The 18,755-nt window shown below is 37.9% G+C and overlaps 1 protein-coding gene across 1 annotated transcript in view; it reads right to left on the bottom strand.

The window, feature by feature from the left end:
* The window catches only part of LOC126248088 (uncharacterized), a 237,304-nt gene extending 218,897 nt beyond the window's left edge, over nucleotides 1-18,407 (bottom strand). The window contains exon 1 of the mRNA XM_049948752.1: nucleotides 18,281-18,407. The gene's annotated coding sequence lies outside the window, so the exon portion shown is untranslated. The remainder of the gene's footprint in view (nucleotides 1-18,280) is intronic.
* Between the last annotated feature and the right edge of the window lie 348 nt (nucleotides 18,408-18,755).

The raw sequence follows: 18,755 nt of genomic DNA, 5'->3' as shown, positions 1-18,755 counted from the left end.
TACGCAAGACAGGGAACATTAAGGATAGTATGAGCACTGGAGCGCCGTGGTCCCGTGGTTAGCGTGAGGAGCTGTGGAACGAGAGGTCCTTGGTTCAAATCTTCCCTAAAGTCAAAAGTTTAATTTTTTATTTTCAGACAATTATCAACTTCACTCTCCAATATTCCAGGACATGTTCAGACTTGCTTGGACATATGCAGGATTTGACGGTCTACACATGGAAAAATTTGAAAACGTTAAAATCATACGTTTTGACAGAGCACAGGGAAAACTGTGAAACTGTTGCATTCGTTTGTTGCAGTTTATGCGACAAACTCTTATGTTTTCATCACTTTTTTGGGAATGATTATGACATCCACAAGAAAACCTAAATCGGGCAAGGTAGAAGAATCTTTTTACCCATTCACCAAGTGTACAAGTTAGGTGGGTTGACAACATATTCCTGTCATGTGACGCACAGGCCCTCACCAGTGTCATATAGAAAATATCAGACGTGTTTTCCTGTGAAGAAATCGGTTGACCTATGACCTTGCGATCAAATGTTTTCGGTTTCCATTGGAGAGGCACGTCCTTTCGTCTACTAATCGCACGGTTTTGCGGTGCGGTCACAAAACACAGACACTAAACTTATTACAGTGAACAGAGATGTCAATGAATGAACAGACAGATCATAACTTTGCGAAAATAAAGAAAGTAAACTTTTCCCTCGAAGGAAGACCTGAACCAAGGACCTCTCATTCAGCAGCTGCTCACGCTAACCACAGGACCACAGCGCTCCTGAGCTCACACTATCCTTGGTGTTGCCTATCTTGCACATGGACTACTCAGTTTGTATATTTTGCGTATTTTTTTCATAGTTCCACACAACTTCTTCCTGTTTTCTCGATTGATCTGTGTTCAGTTTTTCAAGGCCTATCCACTGTGCCAACTTATAACTAAATCTGAGATGGGTGCGATGGGGAGTTCCCTTTTAAGAAAAACTGCTGTTCTCCACAAGAAATGTTCTCAAAAATTACTTATTACCTGATGTCTTAAGACAGTCAGAAGTAGAAAACATTTTTAATAATCATTTTTCAAGTGTTGTAGAGAAAATAGGATCCAACTGTTCATTAGAAAATGCAAGCCAGTGTATGGAAGAGGCAATACCTATGCAATTTGATAAAACTGAAATTCAACCGACATCTTCAACAGAAATTAGAAAAATAATAAATTCACTCAAACGTAAAAGCTCACACAGAATTGATGGCATTTCCAACAGAGTACTAAAAGCTTGTTCCCAACAAATAAGTAGGATTCTCAGCCACATATGTAGTAGCTCATTGAAACAGGGTATTTTTCCAGATAGACTGAAGTACAGTATTGTTAAACCGTTGCATAAAAAAGGGGGTAGGTCCGATGCTAAATACACTACCCAATCTCACTTCTGATAGCTTTACCCAAAATTCGTGAAAAAGTAATGCATTCAAGAGTAGTATCACATATTTGTAAAAATGAAGTACTAAGAAAATGTCAATTTGGTTTTCAGAAAGGCTTTTCAACAGAAAATGCTATATATGCTTTCACTGATCAAATATTAAAAGCAATGAATAACCGAACATCACCCATTGGTATAGTTTGTGATCTCTCAAAGGCTATAGATTGTGTGAATCATGAAATTCTTCTAGATAAGTATTGTGGTGACTGGGACAGTGCACAAACGGTTTAATTCATATTTAACTGGAAGAATGCAGAAGGTTGAAATTAACAGTACAGGTAGTCTGCAAAAATCAGCACATTCCTCCAACTAGGAAGGTATCAAGAATGGTGTCCCACAGGGTTCAATCTTGGATCCCTTATTGTTCTTAATGTATATTAATAACTTGCCACTATATTCATGAAGATGCAAAGCTAGTTCTTTTTGCTGATGATACAAGTATAGTAATCACACCCCAACAAACAAGAATCAGCAGAGGAAGTTTTAAATAATGCCTTTCAGAAAATTATTAAGTGGTTCTCTGCAAGTCGACTTTCACTAAATTTTGAGAAAACACAGTTTATACAATTCTGTACAGTAAATGGCATAACATTATAGATAAATATAGACAATGAACACAAGTCTGTCGCTAAGGCAGAATATTCAAAATTTCTGGGTGTGTGCATTGATGAGAAATTTAATTGGAAGAAATACATCCATGATCTGCTGAAATGATTAGGTTCAGCTACTTATGCTATTAGGGTTATTGCAAATTTTGGTAATAAACATGTCAGTAAATTAGCCTACTATGCCTATTTTCATTCACTGCTTTCATATGGCATCATATTTTGGGGCAATTCGTCATTAAGAGAGAAAGTATTCATTGCACAAAAGTGTGTATTCAGAATAACAGCTGGAGCCCACCCAAGATCACATTGCAGACATTTCTACATCTACATACATACTCCACAATCCACCATACAGTGTGTGGCGGAGGGTACCTCGTACCACAACTAGCATTTCTCTTCTCTCCCTGTTCCACTCCCAAACAGAACGAGGGAAAAATGACTGCCTATATGCCATTTATTTAAGGAACTTGGGATATTCACAGTACCTTCGCAATACATATATCCACTTATGAAATTTGTTATTAACAACCCATCCCCATTCAAAAATAACAGCGAAGTGCATAGCTACAACACTAAATGAAAGGATGATCTTCACTATTCTGGATTAAATATGACTTTGCCACAGAAAGGAGTGAATGATGCTGCCACAAAGATCTTTGGTCTTTTGCCAAATAGCATTAAAAGTCTGACAGATAGCCAAGCAACATTTAAAAGCAAATTAAAAGAATTTCTGAATGACAACTCCTTTACTCATTAGATGCATTTTCAGATATGAAGTAGTAGCTGTAAAAAATATTTTAATTAATTATTTTGTATAAAGAAAACTTATGTTAAAGTGACATGTTCCAGATCACTACGAAATGTCATATTCATGATCTATGGAACAAGTATTTATGTATGTTATGTCCTTCCGTTAGTGTGTGGATTCCGTAAGACTGGAGACATACCATCATCAGCCTTTCAGAAAAATGTCACACAATCCTGCATATACATATCTGTGATAATTATCACACAATCAGGTTAGCAGATCGCGAATTCTAATTGCTGTCAAGAATGATACACAAAAGAATGGAAAAGAACTGAGAATCTACTGGATGTTTATCAGTCTGGCTTTAGGAATGGGAAAGGCACCAGAGAGGCAGTTCTGACATTGCACTTCACAATGGAGGCAAGAGTGAAGGGAAGTCAAGGCACCTTTATACGATTTGTCAACCCAGAAAAATGTTCAGCACTCTAAAATGGTGCAAATTACTCAGAACTCTCAGAAAAACATGTCTAAGCAACTGGGAAAGATGTGCAATACAGAATGTTTTCAAGATCCAAAATGGAACAATAAAAAATTGAAGGTGCTTGGATTAAAATGGGCATAAGGCATGGAAGCAATCTTTTTCCTCAACTGTTCAACCTGTACAACAGAAAAGCAATGATGGAACTTAACAATAAAATAAGATAAAAAAGAAAAAAAGGAATGGTAAAGGAGTGGGATTAATAACCATGGTGAAAGGATATCAACTGTAAGATTTGCTCATGACACTGCTATACTCATAGAAATTAAGGAATAATTGTGGGGCCTGTTGAATGGGACTGAGAGTAAACCAAAGGAAGATGAACGTAATAATCAGCAGCAGAAACAAGACTACCAATAAATTGAGGACCACATCAGAGGCAAAGTGAACAATTCTGCTATCTTGGAATCAACATAATCCTTGATGGAAGCAGACTGGCACAGGCAAAGAGAGTATTCATTATGCACTCTTAACATTGATGCCTTTGCTTTTAGTTTCATCAATGTTATTTAAATTCTCTACATGCTACAACTGTTTTTGTGGTGAACATTTCCTTGTTTCCCCCCCCCCCCATTTCACATCAGCTCAAATGCACTTCCACTCTGATTTTATCCTTAAATTATGCAAGTTGCTCTATTGTTTCCTCTTTGTGAACATTCTGTATTTTCCTTCTTTTGTCAAGCAATTTGAGTATTTCTTCTTTACCTGAGGTTTCTCTCGGTTCTCTTCCTGGAACTAATATTTTTCTATACATGAAATGTATTTGCAGTTGCAAATATGGATGACCTTCAGCTGTATAATGGAATTACAACAATGAAAATTTGTGCCGGACCAGGAATCGAACACAGATTTCCCAACGCACACAGTCGCCTTAAAATTTGGCATCCAAGCATGACTCAAACACTTCCATACATTGTCAATCATTTGTCTGTAACTTGTACTCTTACATCCATTATGTATATTCCGATACAGGGGAGACATTTTACTTTAAAGTTGCTCGCCCAGTGTCGGCGGACATATACAATATTGCAATGCATGTGTTATTCCGAATGAAGATGCAGTGTTCCTTTGGACATGCGTGCACATAGAAAGGAACACTGCATCATAGTTTGGAATAATTACACAAGCACTGCAATACTGTATTGTTTATTTTTCTGTCCAACATCAGTGATTTCCGTCCAATATCAGTGATTGTCCTTTTATGGATGTCCATTCCTCTTCAACTGGACTGCCTACAGTGGTATTCATTATCAGAATACTTACAGCTTAAGAAAACTTCGAATGCACATAATCATGGCTCACTACTTCAGTATCCTATTCCTCAACACACTGATTTTTCCTGACAATTATCTTAAAACTTCAGTCTAATCCTCACAAATATTAAATTGTGATCCGAATCGACATCAACTCTCAATTACATCTAACAATCCAATACCTGCTTTCGCAATTTCAGCCTCACCATGATGTAATACAGCCGATACTTTCCATGTGTTTAAGCATGTTCCAAGGATACCACCTCCTCTTTTGATTCTTGCTAATTACTGTTCACAGCAACCCACTCTTTGCTAAACCTTCCTACACACAACAAATCCTACTTCCATTATTTCATTTTCTGGTGCTGTTGATATTATCCTATATTTGTCTGACCACAAATCCTAATCTTCTTTCCATTTCGCTTCAGTGACTCCTAGTATATCTAGATTAATCATTTGCATTTCCCTTTTCAGATTTTCTAGCTCCCCTACTACATTCAAACTTCTGCCATTCCTGACTCTTACACTGCTACCCTTTCACTGATTTTAATTACCTTTTTTCCACCATCACCTCCCTTTGGTTAGCCTCTCCCTGCAATCTATGTATGGGATCAGTCCCAAATCTTTTACAGAGAGAGGTAGAGGGGGAAGGAGATGGAAGAGATTGGGGGGGGGGGATGACACTCTTCCAATTACAGGCTACATTTCCTGTGGATATACGTTAGGCTTTACTGCAGTGATTTCCACTGCCTTCTGCATCCTCATGCCATTGATCACTGCCAATTCTTCTGCCTCTGGTAATACTTTCCCATCCCAAGAGTAAGAGAGTGCCCTGAATTTCTATCCGGCTCCCCACTCTCTTCGACAAAGCTATTGGCAGCAGGAGGGTGACTCATTATACCAAATGTCTTTGGGCTTGTTAGGCACTGTTTTTTAATAAAAAATCCAAAGAGTTTTAATTTCTAGTCAATGGTATCAACCTTAGACAATACCAAAAAGAAGAGTAAACATCAATTTAAAAAAGTGTTCTGAACACCACAATGCTCTAACAGGCATGGTCCTGTTGGAGGTTGTATGCTGTTGCCTTCCTATAAATTGACTTAACCAATCAGTTTTACGAGGACCTCCAGTTTAAGGTGGATTCTGAACCATGGTGCAACTCTGCCTTTTTTCATATCAACTAACAACGCACTGTGGCCAGTAGTGATATGCAAGGAAATAAAAACACTTTCCACCTGACAGTGGAATATCATTAAAATATTCATAGAGGGTACTTTTTGGATCACAAAGGTCCAAAGATGCTGTTTATCAATTTTAAGTTTTATTAGCTTAGATAAAATCTGCCAGCTACAGTTAATCTCACTGCACAAAATTTCCCTCCACACTGCATTTTTAATACTTCTCTCTGCATTTCCTTTCAGGTTTGAATATGGTAATTGGTTGTGTGTGTGTGTGTGTGTGTGTGTGTGTGTGTGTGTGTGTGTTGTGAAGCACTTTTTGTTGTTTGATAGTGGTGTTACACTGTTTATAAGTTCATATGTTTTTGATATGAAGTGGTCGTTATACCTTGAGTTGCCTAGCTTTCGTACCAGTCTGATGTTCCTATTAACACTGTCTCTTTCTGGTTCTCTCTGGTAATCATTCTTCTCTAGAAGCAATTGTTGTAAACTATGCAACATGAATCCACGTGCAGGTTGTTCTCAGAAATGCTATGGTTCAGTGTCTCATTCATTCCCTCACACATACATTATGTTACAAATCTTCATCAATATGGGGAATCTTCGGAAACTTGAAACAAGTCAAGGCACGCATTAATAAATAGAAGCAACTATTACACTGTTTCTAAAAGCTATTTTATGAATCACAATAATTCTAACCATTTACACTCAATTGGTGCTTAGAAAATCTAACTGAATACCCCAAATTATCAGTAGAAAACACACATCCCAGAGAAGAAACTTTTGCGTAAGTACTTCATTAACTATAGCAATATCAATGCATTTTCCATAATGTGCATTACAGGCTACAGGAGGAAGTGCTTTATGCCCACTCTAAAAAAAAAAAACAACATTAATTGTTGTCGACATTAATTTTTTAAAGGAGTACTGGTTTGTATGTAAGGTCCAGAACCTGAAAATATCTTTTAGCACACTTTTTGCAATATCAATGCTTTTTCAATAATGTATTACCAAGCTGGGGTGGTTTTATGTCCACCACAAAAAAATTAAAAATGCAAATTTCGTAAATCTAACAAAAACTTTTTTAAAAAGATACTGATGTGTAAGTGAGGCGCTGAACTTGAAAACCCAGAATATGATATTCACTGTGGAAAGTGACAGCTACTGCCAAGCCTTAAATTTTTGGGTTAAGTTTAACTGAAAAATTTAAAACACAGTATTTTCAAAACCAGTAGAAAAAGGTTACAAACAGCCATAATTCTTCCTAAAAATTATATTATTTAAGCAACCAGTTTTGATGCAACTGACATGCCATAAATGGTTGCTTAAATAATAATAAAAACAGGAAGAATTATGGCTGCTGATACCCCTTTTCTGAGTTACTGACCAGCTGCAGTCATGCACCCACATCTATATGATGGATCAAATATTTTCAAAAGGTGGGCATAAACTACTCTCTCCTCCCCCACACCGGTATTGCAAGGGTTAACTGGGGAAGGCCGCTCTGAAATTACAATCTACTATGGATTAAGTGGATCAAACCAGGCACCTCACAATGAACAATCCAAATGCAAGTGGCACGCAGTCGTTTGTACCAATAAAATAACCATCTTGATAGATGGCTTTGTGAGGGGGAAAAACAACCCCCCACATTCAAATATATGTTTCACATGCAACAAAACCTTATTAATGATGGCAGTGTCATCAAAAATCCTCTGCCTGAGATCAGTGATGCCTCATACAATTATCTGATACATAAACATCTTTAACAAAACCCTATAGAAATAAGTTGCAGTGACATCTGGTGAAGAAGATGATCAGGGAATTTGATCCACCTTTTCAATCCAACAGTCTGGAAATATTTCATTTAGAAACTCACAAACATTTGGTCCCAAATGTAGTGGTGCACCACTGAGCTGGAAAATGATGGTTGGTTGAAGGTCATGTTGTGGTGCCACATATTCCATCAAAAGGTCCATGTTTTAATCCCCCCCTTCCTTCCTAATTCCAGATATTGTCCACAATAAGCAAAGTCTTTCACGAGAAATTTCAGAGGAACCTAGCTTACAATAAACTTCCTAGTTTACTTAGTTTTTCCTGTAGAGTTGGCTCCAGTTGTTCTTGTCTAGGGGTCCGATTCTTGAAGCTGAAATTCTCACATTTTAGGTTCTCATGTTTGAAGTGATGTAAACAAGTTTGAATATGGTTGTTGCAGAATTTTTGTTGTTGCATTAATATATTTTGTCACATTTTAGTATATCATACAATCTTTTGAATTTTCACATTAACAAAGTCGAAATTACATTGTTGACCCAAAATACAAAAATACGTCCGATCACATCAGAGGCATGCTTACTACTACTTCACTCTGTGGTAATAACCATATTCCAAAGGGTTTACAATTCTTCTTGACAAATGAATTTCTATTAACTTCAATTATTATTTCGTAAATAAATACAGTAATAAACACAGTAAACAGTACTAGATTGGGTAATTAATAATAGAAATTTTAAGTATGCCACATAACTCGTAATTTCAAATGTTTCTAATCATAAATTTTAGCTTGAAATATAACATACTGTGTATAAAATTATATGAAAGTTTTCAAAAAAGCAGCTGAGATAATACTGACCTATCCAAAATTTGAAAAATACTACTTGTATCGACAACTACTGCTGGGGAAAAGTAATGCTAGAGGAAGATGCCCCGTTATAAGGCACACATTTGTACTTACTGATGTCTCACTGAGAAGAAAAGGACCAATAATGTTATTACATGTGATACAACTCCACACTTCCAGCTTTGGTCCATTTAATTGAAGTTCTTATGTCCCACAGGATTCCCTTATCCCACATTGTGAGAGTTCAGTTTCCTCGAAAAATGAAAAGTTGCTTCATCATTGAAACAAACTAGGGTGAGGAATGTTTCATCTGATATATTCAATCCAGAATGTGAGCTGCTTTGCTTAACATTTGAACCTATGCCTGTAACAATTGTATTTGTGGTGTACGGCGTTGTGCACTATTGAATGTGGTAATTGTAAATGCCTGTAAGCAGTACAGATAGACTTTCTGGGAGAAAGATCTAAGGCTTTTCTTACAGAATCAATGTTTTGCTAGGAAGTTCTTAGTCATCCACTCCTCGCTTTACTGAACACTGTCCCCATCTCCATAAATTTCTTGTGCTATGCAAGGAATGATGGACGTGGTGATGAATCTCTTCCCTACTTATTTCTGAAATTTCACTAAGTCTGCACATCCAATTTTGATTTAATAAACCATGATACTGCGATTTCTCTCAAGGAGAAGCCACTTTCTATTGGGTTAATCTCACAATATTCTGTGCATCAACAGGATACATATAGCACTCAAATGCAATGACATTTTAAATTTTGATAACCACCCAGACCACAACGCTAATCTTCCTAAGATATTTTGTCATTTGCCTTTGTAATAGATTTTTGACACTGTAAAGAGATGTTGTAGACACCATGGAGTGGATGAGGTTACATATCTGAAAGCAGGTGGAGAACCCCAAGGCTGTAAGATGATAGGCAGACCTTTCACGTCTCCAACATGTACCCCTACATCTCAATCATGGGAAACATGGATAAGACAGTCAAATCAATTACATGAAGTAAAGAAAGAAGTACAAAACACCCACATATTAAAATAATGAGAAATGCAAAGGCTTAAAAAGACTGCACAGGTCAGCAGTCACACTGGTTCATCAGTCTGCAACCCACTTGGTACGATAATGTGGCATGAGACACCCAACTGCCCTATCCAATAGCCAAGACGACCACACAGGAAATAACTCAAAAGTTTACAAATCATACTTAAGTGACTGAATAAATCCCAAGATCTTTCTCAACACTTGGCTGTTGCTAGCTAGTTTCATGGTTACCAAACAGCAGCATAATTAAGCCCCTAGTTCTCTGGAGTCAATAATACAGAATCATCCACAAGTAGAGTCTGATATTTTCAAAGTGTCCTTGGTAGTTTTCTCAGTTTAGTGTTCTGCAACTTAATTCCCCTGAATACCAATGAGACCTAAGTTCAGGACGAGTATGGTTTACTTTCTAAGAGATAAGAGAGATAGGCCTAGTCAGCACTAATGGGTACTGAGGGTAGCAGTGAGTTTAGCCTACAACTATTAAGAAAGACTCATCTAATATGGAACAGATGTGACAATGGCAAGGCATTCCATGCCAAGTTGTCTAATTTTGGAAAAAGTTCCCGCACGATCATCATGAAGTTTGCTGGATTTTAGTGTGCACATTCGTACATGTTCCCAATGAACACTGGTAAATGTTTTTCTTTCGTCAATACGATACTTCCACAGAAATAGTCATTTGTGTGACCCCATAATACAACTATCGAAAATGCACCCCGAGTTTTCGGGAAATTTGTGTCATGATATCTCGCCAATATTTTCTTCAAAGAAGAAAAACTACTACATCTTGTACAACTTTTCATGCTCTATTAAGTGAAATAATAAAGATCTCTTCACCAATCTTCATATGGATAATCTGAAGCGAAGTCAGCCAAAACAATAAATACTTGAGAGAACTGTGAAGTTTAGCTTTTTGTACCTCTGGACATAACTGCAGGATAGACCTGAAACTTTGCACATCGTAACTTATCAATATAAGGTTTTAGAATATAAAATTTCATTGTCCTACTGCTTTCCAGTAGTGTACAAACTTAGCGCAATGTTGAGGATTTTTGTAAAAATGCCAAAAATGGTTGTTATTAATACACTTTTGCAGAAAATTAATCTTCTAAAAACCCTTTTAAACCATTTTCATTGGAAAGACTATTTTCTTAACCACCTAAAAACTGGATTTGGCTTTGCAATGCGAGCATATAAGGCCCTAGAGACCAATGACCAAGACGGAGTGGCATTTAAAATATGCCCATATTCTGCTGGTCCTCAAATCTTACATCTTTTATTATGCTCTCTCTGGAGTACGTAATATCAAAAGATCTGATAATTAGGAAGTGAGAGTGATTCAGAACACATTATCCATTGGCTGCTTACACCATCAATTGCATAAAACCTCAATTTACCTAGGAGAATATTGTGTTTCAAGCAGCCAAATGCCGTAAGACACGTCACAGAAAATATCGACCAGTGCTATTTTGTTATTTAATGCTTGTAAAATTTGAATGAATGTGTAAATGGCATTCTCAGTTTAGAAACTTTCCCTAAATCCAGACTACAATTTACTAAAGATATTATTGTGGCTCTGATGAGACTGTTGTAGAACCAATTACATGACTGACCATTTATAGACCTTCAATTTAATGCAATGGTGATGTTATCCTTTTCTGTGGCCTGTTGTCCTGTGTCTCGTTTCACTACATTCCCTGTAGCTGTAGGTCTTGTCCGAATTACTGACAATGTGGATGTTCCTCAATGTTTTAAAAAAAATTTCTTAATAATTTAGAGAATTGCAACTACTGCAGGATCTTTACTTGTTCTTGCCTACAGAGATGTTTCCCTTTTCCTTTCATGGAATAGATTAAATTTTATATTAGCATTTGGTTCATTATAAATTTCACTCCAGGTAATCTCTTGTAAACTAGTCTTAAAAACATTTGCTTTGAAGCCATTAATTATTCTAACTGATTTCCACTGCAGAGTGTCTATACTGTAAGGCACTATCTTATTTATCCTAACTAACTGTGCATCATGATCGGAGACAGCATTTGTTAATGGGTATGCAGTTACTTTCTTGCTTTGAACTTCATCAAAGAAAATACCAATTAGGTCCAACCATCTTTATCAAAGATCATTTTTCCTACGAGAATCCTTCTTAAAACCTACAATGAAATGACCACAGGGTTAGGTAATATCGAAAGTCCTGACTGCTTGCTGCTGTCTGCCACCACAGTAAGGACTACATATTTCTCATAAATAGTTTAAAATTTCCCAGTGGGAATCTATAGACACAATTGAAACTAAACTATTCTTCAATATCAATTCACCAGCACACACTTCTATGTGCTGACCGCTATAAAATTTATTTGCCTCAGTGGTTTTGAACTTGTGTTCTGTCTTAATATAAGTCACAACTCCTCTTTTTGCCACATTAGCTGTATGTGAGTATGTTGCTGGAGTGTAATATTTTATATGAACTTCTCTAACCCGGTGATTATGTGGTACTCAGATAGGCACATGGTGCCTATCTTTCCAGAGCTCTCAAAATTTTGCAGACAAGAAGCTTTTCTGTGTAACTACACAGTCCACAAACTATTTGATGAAATAAGCTAATCTTACTTTCCTGCACATTTTTAAACATTTTGTGATGTTCCTTTGATACTGTAACTTCTTTCAAAACAGGATGCCTGAATATAAAACACATATCCCACTGACAGCAGCGATCACAGATATCTTGCTTTGTGTGACAGTGACACCCTATACATTCTCTGCAAGAAGCTCGGCCAACCTCTCTTTCTATCCCCTATTTAGGTGTACAGCATATCTCATATATCCTCATCTCCCAATTGTACCGACAGGTACTGCACTCATACGAGATTTCTGTTTAGCCAGCAGCAGCCTGCTTAAATCATTGTTTACATGGCTCACAGCAGGGCCAGTCACGGCTCTGCAGGACCTCCACAAAATTGACACTTCTGTTATGTCTCCGTTAGTCCTATTTCAACCACATCATCGCTAACGCAGTAATTTTTCTTTATCCAGGATGTTCCCTGCTCCACCTACTATGGTAAACTGATACTCTGTCAAAATCTTTAAACAAATTCCCTTTGCCTTGTGTCATTTGGCTTCACAATATTTGTGACCTAGTACGCTGTCGCTAGTTTTTCCTGTACCATCTGATCTACATTCCTGCCTTCGCTATTAGCACGCAGCAAGACTCTTTTCTTCATACTCTCTTCCAGTCAACGGAAGTGTCTGATTCCACCCGTCTGCTTTATCTCGTGACGTAATGATGATGTAGTGTGTGACGTAACTACAGTACAGTGTTTTTGAGTTGGTTGTGTTTGTAGATGTTGTGTTGTATTTGATGGTGCCCACTTGTGATTGATGTGGACATGTTGGGTTTAACGTGTGACATTGGGTTCATTTGAGTTTTAGTTATCATTGTGGTAACACGGTTTCGAGTTTAGGTAGCTAGTGCGGTAACATGGGTTGTGCAAGTGTTTGTTTTCAGTAAGTTACTGGTGTTTTTTTTTTTTTTTTTTTTTTTTTTTTTTTTTACGGAAAGTTGTAATTTAAATTTCTTTTTTGGATATTAATTGTTTCAGGATGGTGTGGTGTTTCTTTATTATTGTATATTTACCTTTTCCCCACCCTAAACCTCAGATTTTCTGCAGCTGTTCCATTAGCCTCATTTTCTTTTTGGAGTGAGATGTTATTGTGTCACTTTTATGTTAGGGGTTGTTGGCGTATGTGTGTAGTGAGGACACTGTCGCCATATTGTATACGCTGGAAGTAGCTGTTTCTGCCATACTGATGATGTCATGGGTCGAAGCAGATGGGTGGAATAAGACATTTCTGTAATGCCTTTGCTTTTGTATGCATTAATATCGTGACCTAGTGCTGCCTTGGCACAGAAATAGTACGTAAAACTGCCACATACTGAAGGAGGTACGGGCAGGCACTGTATATCATAGGGTAAATTGACACTCTCTGCACACTTAGGGTAGCTAGAAGGTGGGAGGGTTTCTGGCACATGCCAAATCTTGGGCAAAATACAGTATTAGTTTCTTTATTGTGGGACCTGCAGCATGTCTAGTATTAGTTGTTCAGCAATAATGGTGGTGTCAGACTGGCTTACATGTCTTATTGGACTACACCATCCAGGCAGATAAAGAGGACATCAGTCACCAACTGGAGGCCACAAAGGCCTATACGTTTGAAGAAGAGGCATGAGCCCTCTATGATAGTTCTGTACCCTTCCTTTCTTGCATAATTTAATGAAGTAACGGACCCAAGCTAACACGCCTTTGGGAGGTGTGTGTGTGTGTGTGTGTGTGTGTGTGTGTGTGTGTGTGTGTGTGTGGTTTTTTTTTTTTTTGGACAGGTGAATCTTATGTAACTGAAATGACCGCGTACTGTGTGTTTCGTGGTCCCACCAGAGGACCAGTTTCAATGAAATAGTCCCATGGAAAGAAGAACTGCTGATTCTGCCACACCTAATACTGAAATACTGTGTCCTGGAGGGCACTGTAAATTGTTGCATGAAGAGGAATGTCAAATACCGCAGAAGTGCAAGAGGTGTGTCAATCAGCATTCTTGAAAATCCAGTTGGAAAATGTCCAGTCATATATCGGTATAGTAAGGACAACACAACTGAAAAACTAATACTAACATGTAAGATTGTCACATACGTTCCAGTCCAGGACGACGACTGGAGAGAACTGACTGTTAGTAGCCTATGAAGTGCCTCATGAATGCTTTCAAGACAGAAATGTTAGGTTGGTGGGAAATCATGTCAGTAGCCTCAGTTGCTCATCTGCAGAAACCAGCACAGTTTTAGGAAACAGTGGTCATGCGAGACACAGCTGGCCCTCTTTGTGCATGATATACAACAGGCTCTAGATACTGGCTCCCAGGTTGATGCCATATTTCTCTATTTTCGAAAGACCTTCGACTCAGTTCCGCACTGTCGCTTGCTACAAAAAGTGCGTGCTTACGGTCTATCCAATGACATATGTGGTTGGATAGAAAGTTTTCTAACAGACATTCATGCTGACTGGGGTAGTTACAGAAACAAGAGCGACATCAGGTGTGCCCCAGAGCAGCGTAATAGGTCCTCTGCTTTTTACGATTTACATAAACGATCTGGTTGATTGTACTGACAGCGGCCTTAGACTGTTTGCCGATGATGCTGTAGTCTACAGGAAAGTAGTATCACACGAAAGTTGTGAACAAATCAACGTGGATCTGCAGAAAATAAATGCGTGGTGTAATGACTGGCAGTTATCTCTCAATATTAGTAAGTGTAACCTACTGTGTATAACAAGGCAAAAATCCCCATTATTGTACGAGTACAAAATAAATGTTCAGTCTTTGGAAGTGGTAACATCAGTCCAGTATCTGGGTGTGACTATTCGAAATGATCTCAAATGGAATGATCAGATTACACAAGTAATGGGTAAGACAAACTCTAGATTGCAGTTTATTGGTAGAATCCTGAAGCGATGCAGTCCTTCAACAAAGGAAATAACTTACAATACGTTAGTTCGTCCAGTCTTAGAGTATTGTTCCTCTGTATGGGACCCTTACCAGTTGGGTCTGATTCAAGAGATTGAGAAGGTCCAAAGAAGAGCGGCAAGATTCGTGACTGGTACATTTAGCCATCGCAAGAGTGTTACAAATCTCATAGAAAGTTTGAAGTGGGACACACTTGCAGAGAGACGACGTGCTAAACAGTAGGGGCTGCTCACTAAATTCCAAAATCCAATCTTCACCGAGGATGTAGAGCATATATTATTACCACCAACTTTCAAATCACGTAATGATCACCAGTCAAAGATAAGGGAAATAAGAGCTCGTACTGAGGTGTTCAGACAGTCGTTTTTCCCTCACGCGATCCGTGAGTGGAACAGCGGGGGTGGGGGCAATATGACTTTGGCGCGAATTGTGCCCTCCGCCACACACCGCTTGGTGGCTAGCAGAGATTATATGTAGATGTAGAACAATGTCAGCTACCCCTCATAAGTAAAACAGAAATTTCAAAGAGTGACTTCTGTGCCCACACATGTGGGCTCTACTTCCAGCACTGTAGTACGCAGCACTTGTTCTCAAAAAATTGGTCTCAAGAACCAAAATACAAACCCTGTCCAATGCTATTGCAGAACCAACTTGGATTTGTCAAAAAACACGTGAACACTTGCTCACCAAACGTCTACAGTATCTGAAAGTGGATGTCGTGTGCCAAAATCTGTTACAAGTGTGTCAAACAAAAATCAAAATTCATAAGGAAATACTGGTTGCAATTTCTTTTGCCCTCATGTGCAAAATATCTCTGGCAGTGATCACAGCAAGTGGCTCTACCTTCACCTATTGTATTTTCTTGCCCTGTGTTTTGCTTTTCTCCTTGTGCAGTTTGAACTGAAGTTGAGAAATATCGGAGTAGGAATCTGCTACCATCATTCTGCAACCCATGAACAGGTCTACTGGCACTTGGATGGTAGACAGGGCTTAGTGTTGAGAGGGAAGACAATGGGAGAAATGATCCTTGCAATTTATGCAAATTGGTGACTGCTTGTTTGGGGTATTTTCATGTAATGGCCACCTGCAGTCTCCACAAATTGGATCATTTGTGTATGCATGACATACAGCCAAAACATATGCACCTGAATCATCTCATGAGAGCGGTATTTAAGCGTTCACTTCACATTCATATAGCATTATTTTTCACTTTTTCTTGCAACAAGTCACCTTTAAAGGTCAAAATAAATGATCCGGATAACTTTTGGTAGATATGGGATACAGCTGACAAAATGGACAACTTGTCTTTCTACATCTGCATGTAAATCAACATAAGTCTGAAGTATGTAACTGCAGGAAATAAAGTTCTTGAACAATATTAAGGCCCCAATGAGGTATGGTGATTAAAAGAGGAATGTCATCCAGTTTAATGCAGGAGCATAGCAGCTATGACTGAGTGGAGTATAATGCTTTGGTCAATATAGATCTACTTCGTGTTTTATCTATCAAAGCAACTACTCTAAATTCGCCTTCATCTATTCTACAAAGAATAAAGATTTAGTAACCATGAAAGGTGCACTGCCTGTCCTGGTACACATGCAAGAACTATGCTGATTATCCGACTTCCTTGTCTGGTGAACCACTTTTTCTCCTGGAGCATAAGGAGGGGATGGGGACATCCAATATGTCATTCATTCAGTTCTTTCAGATCAGACTGCCATTATCACCAGTGTCAAACAATATGAGTTTCTTCATTGGCACTCATTGGATTGGACTAACGATTCTAAGGGACCAAACTATTAAATCATCAATTTCTCCATCCTGGGAGCATCAAATCAATAAATCTAAAAAGAGTGAGATAGAGAGCCAAGGCACCATTATTACGTTTGTCTGGAATGAAAAAGGTAGAAGGGAAGGATGAAACCAGCTTTCAAGTGATGGTAAGTACCATTACGAGGGAGAAGTAAGTGGTTGAAAACTGCAGAAGGCCCTCCAGAGACAGTCAAGTGGAGGAAGGCATAGAGGCCTAAATCATTCATTAAAGTGGCAGGCCGTTGATCATTATAAAAGCCTATTGAGATGGTGAGCTTAATAAAATGATTGGAGTAAATGAGGTAACATTTTGAGATTATAATAATGAGGGATGTAAAAAAAAAATTAAAAAAAAAAAAATACCAAGAAAGTGGATCAGCCCAACCCACCAGCCAGAGACCCCGACCATGGGAGGGTAACATCACACCATCTCGCCTACAAATAACAACATTCTGATTCCACATCTGACTAAAAAGTGCAACAAAATATAACGTTCATATTTTAAGGGTAAACTATTCAGTATCAGGCGATGTGATAAAGACCTGGGACTGTATTGTGGCACTGTACTAACGGACTGAGGCGTTATGAAGTTGGTGTACTGTCTGTCCATAGTTCGGCTGTGGTTACAAAATATTCTGATTCCATATGTAAATAAATGATTATGTACACTTTTGTTCGGAATGTTAACATTCAATCACCATGGTCACTAAAAATGAATGACAATTATTAGTGAGCACAAGAGAGTCACTGAACTGCTCATCCAATTCCAGTAGGCAGCCTCCTACACTGTTGCTGAATGGAATTTGAAAAGAGGGAAGTGACAGTAATACATGAAATACCATCTGCCACACATCACATCATAAGGTGGCTCATGGAGGAAAGCTGTAAATGTATTACCATACAGAATATTATGAAAGTTTTGTTGTTTGGTGTTCCAGTGGCGGAAGTTCAAACCTTTCAACGCGTACGAATTGCACCAATCAGTTCAAGCTGATCCCAATTTTGAACTCTGAGAAGAAACAGTGTTACAACTATGTCCTTCAAAATTCATTTCAAACAATACAATTAAAAGAAATTAAATGAATACCTTTTCAGATACCGTGTACAAAATGGTAATAAGTTGCTGATACATAGCATACCCCAACAGCTTAGAATGATTCTTTGCTCAAATGTTTGTCACAATTTGAAATACTTCATGTTGTATAGTCTTCTGTGGGTAGGTGGACTAGGTTACACAGTCACTATGTCTAAGGACACACTTCTAGGTATAAAAGTATCATTTATACATAGGTAAAAAATCTGAGCACAGCACACACCAACAAGAGGCACAATTATATCACCTTTTAATGTAAGTTATCCCCTTCCTTATTATTCTTTATGCACTTTCTGTGACAAGTGCAGGGTAACTAATGATGCACACACTGTTTTATCAACTATAAACAAGTCATTTTGCATGCAGATTAATGATATAAAAATTTTCTACCTGAAACAAAATAAGCTATCCCATCATATTGAAAAACAAACAAGTAAATTACACAAAATGGTGTTCCAAACTGAAATGGACATAGTGTTCCAACTCGCACGGAACCTAACTTGACCACTATGGAGCTCATTGCAGTTCTCAACTGTCAACCACAATTGAATGAAGCGAAGTATAAATTGACCCACACATACATTTTTACGACTGCTGAATTGACATGTAGGATAAATAGAAAAATAATATTGACGTGGATGTGTAAATTACTTTTACAACAAATTTAGAAAAACTATCTTAAACTGACAAAAGCAAAGACAACAAAAGCCATTCAGACTGAGATAACCTTCCAAACAGATATGGAAAAAAAAAAAAAACATATGCAGGTGCACGTTTTGTTTTCACGGCATAAAAAGGTGATTACTTAAGCTTAAATGACTTCCAAAATCCGTCAACAGCTATAAAATGATAAGTGTGCGGCAAT

This window comes from Schistocerca nitens, chromosome 1 (assembly GCF_023898315.1).
Source record: "Schistocerca nitens isolate TAMUIC-IGC-003100 chromosome 1, iqSchNite1.1, whole genome shotgun sequence".
Classification (NCBI taxonomy): Eukaryota; Metazoa; Arthropoda; class Insecta; order Orthoptera; family Acrididae; genus Schistocerca; species Schistocerca nitens.
Note: the sequence above shows the minus strand (reverse complement) of the source record. Positions and strands in the feature narration are given on the sequence as shown.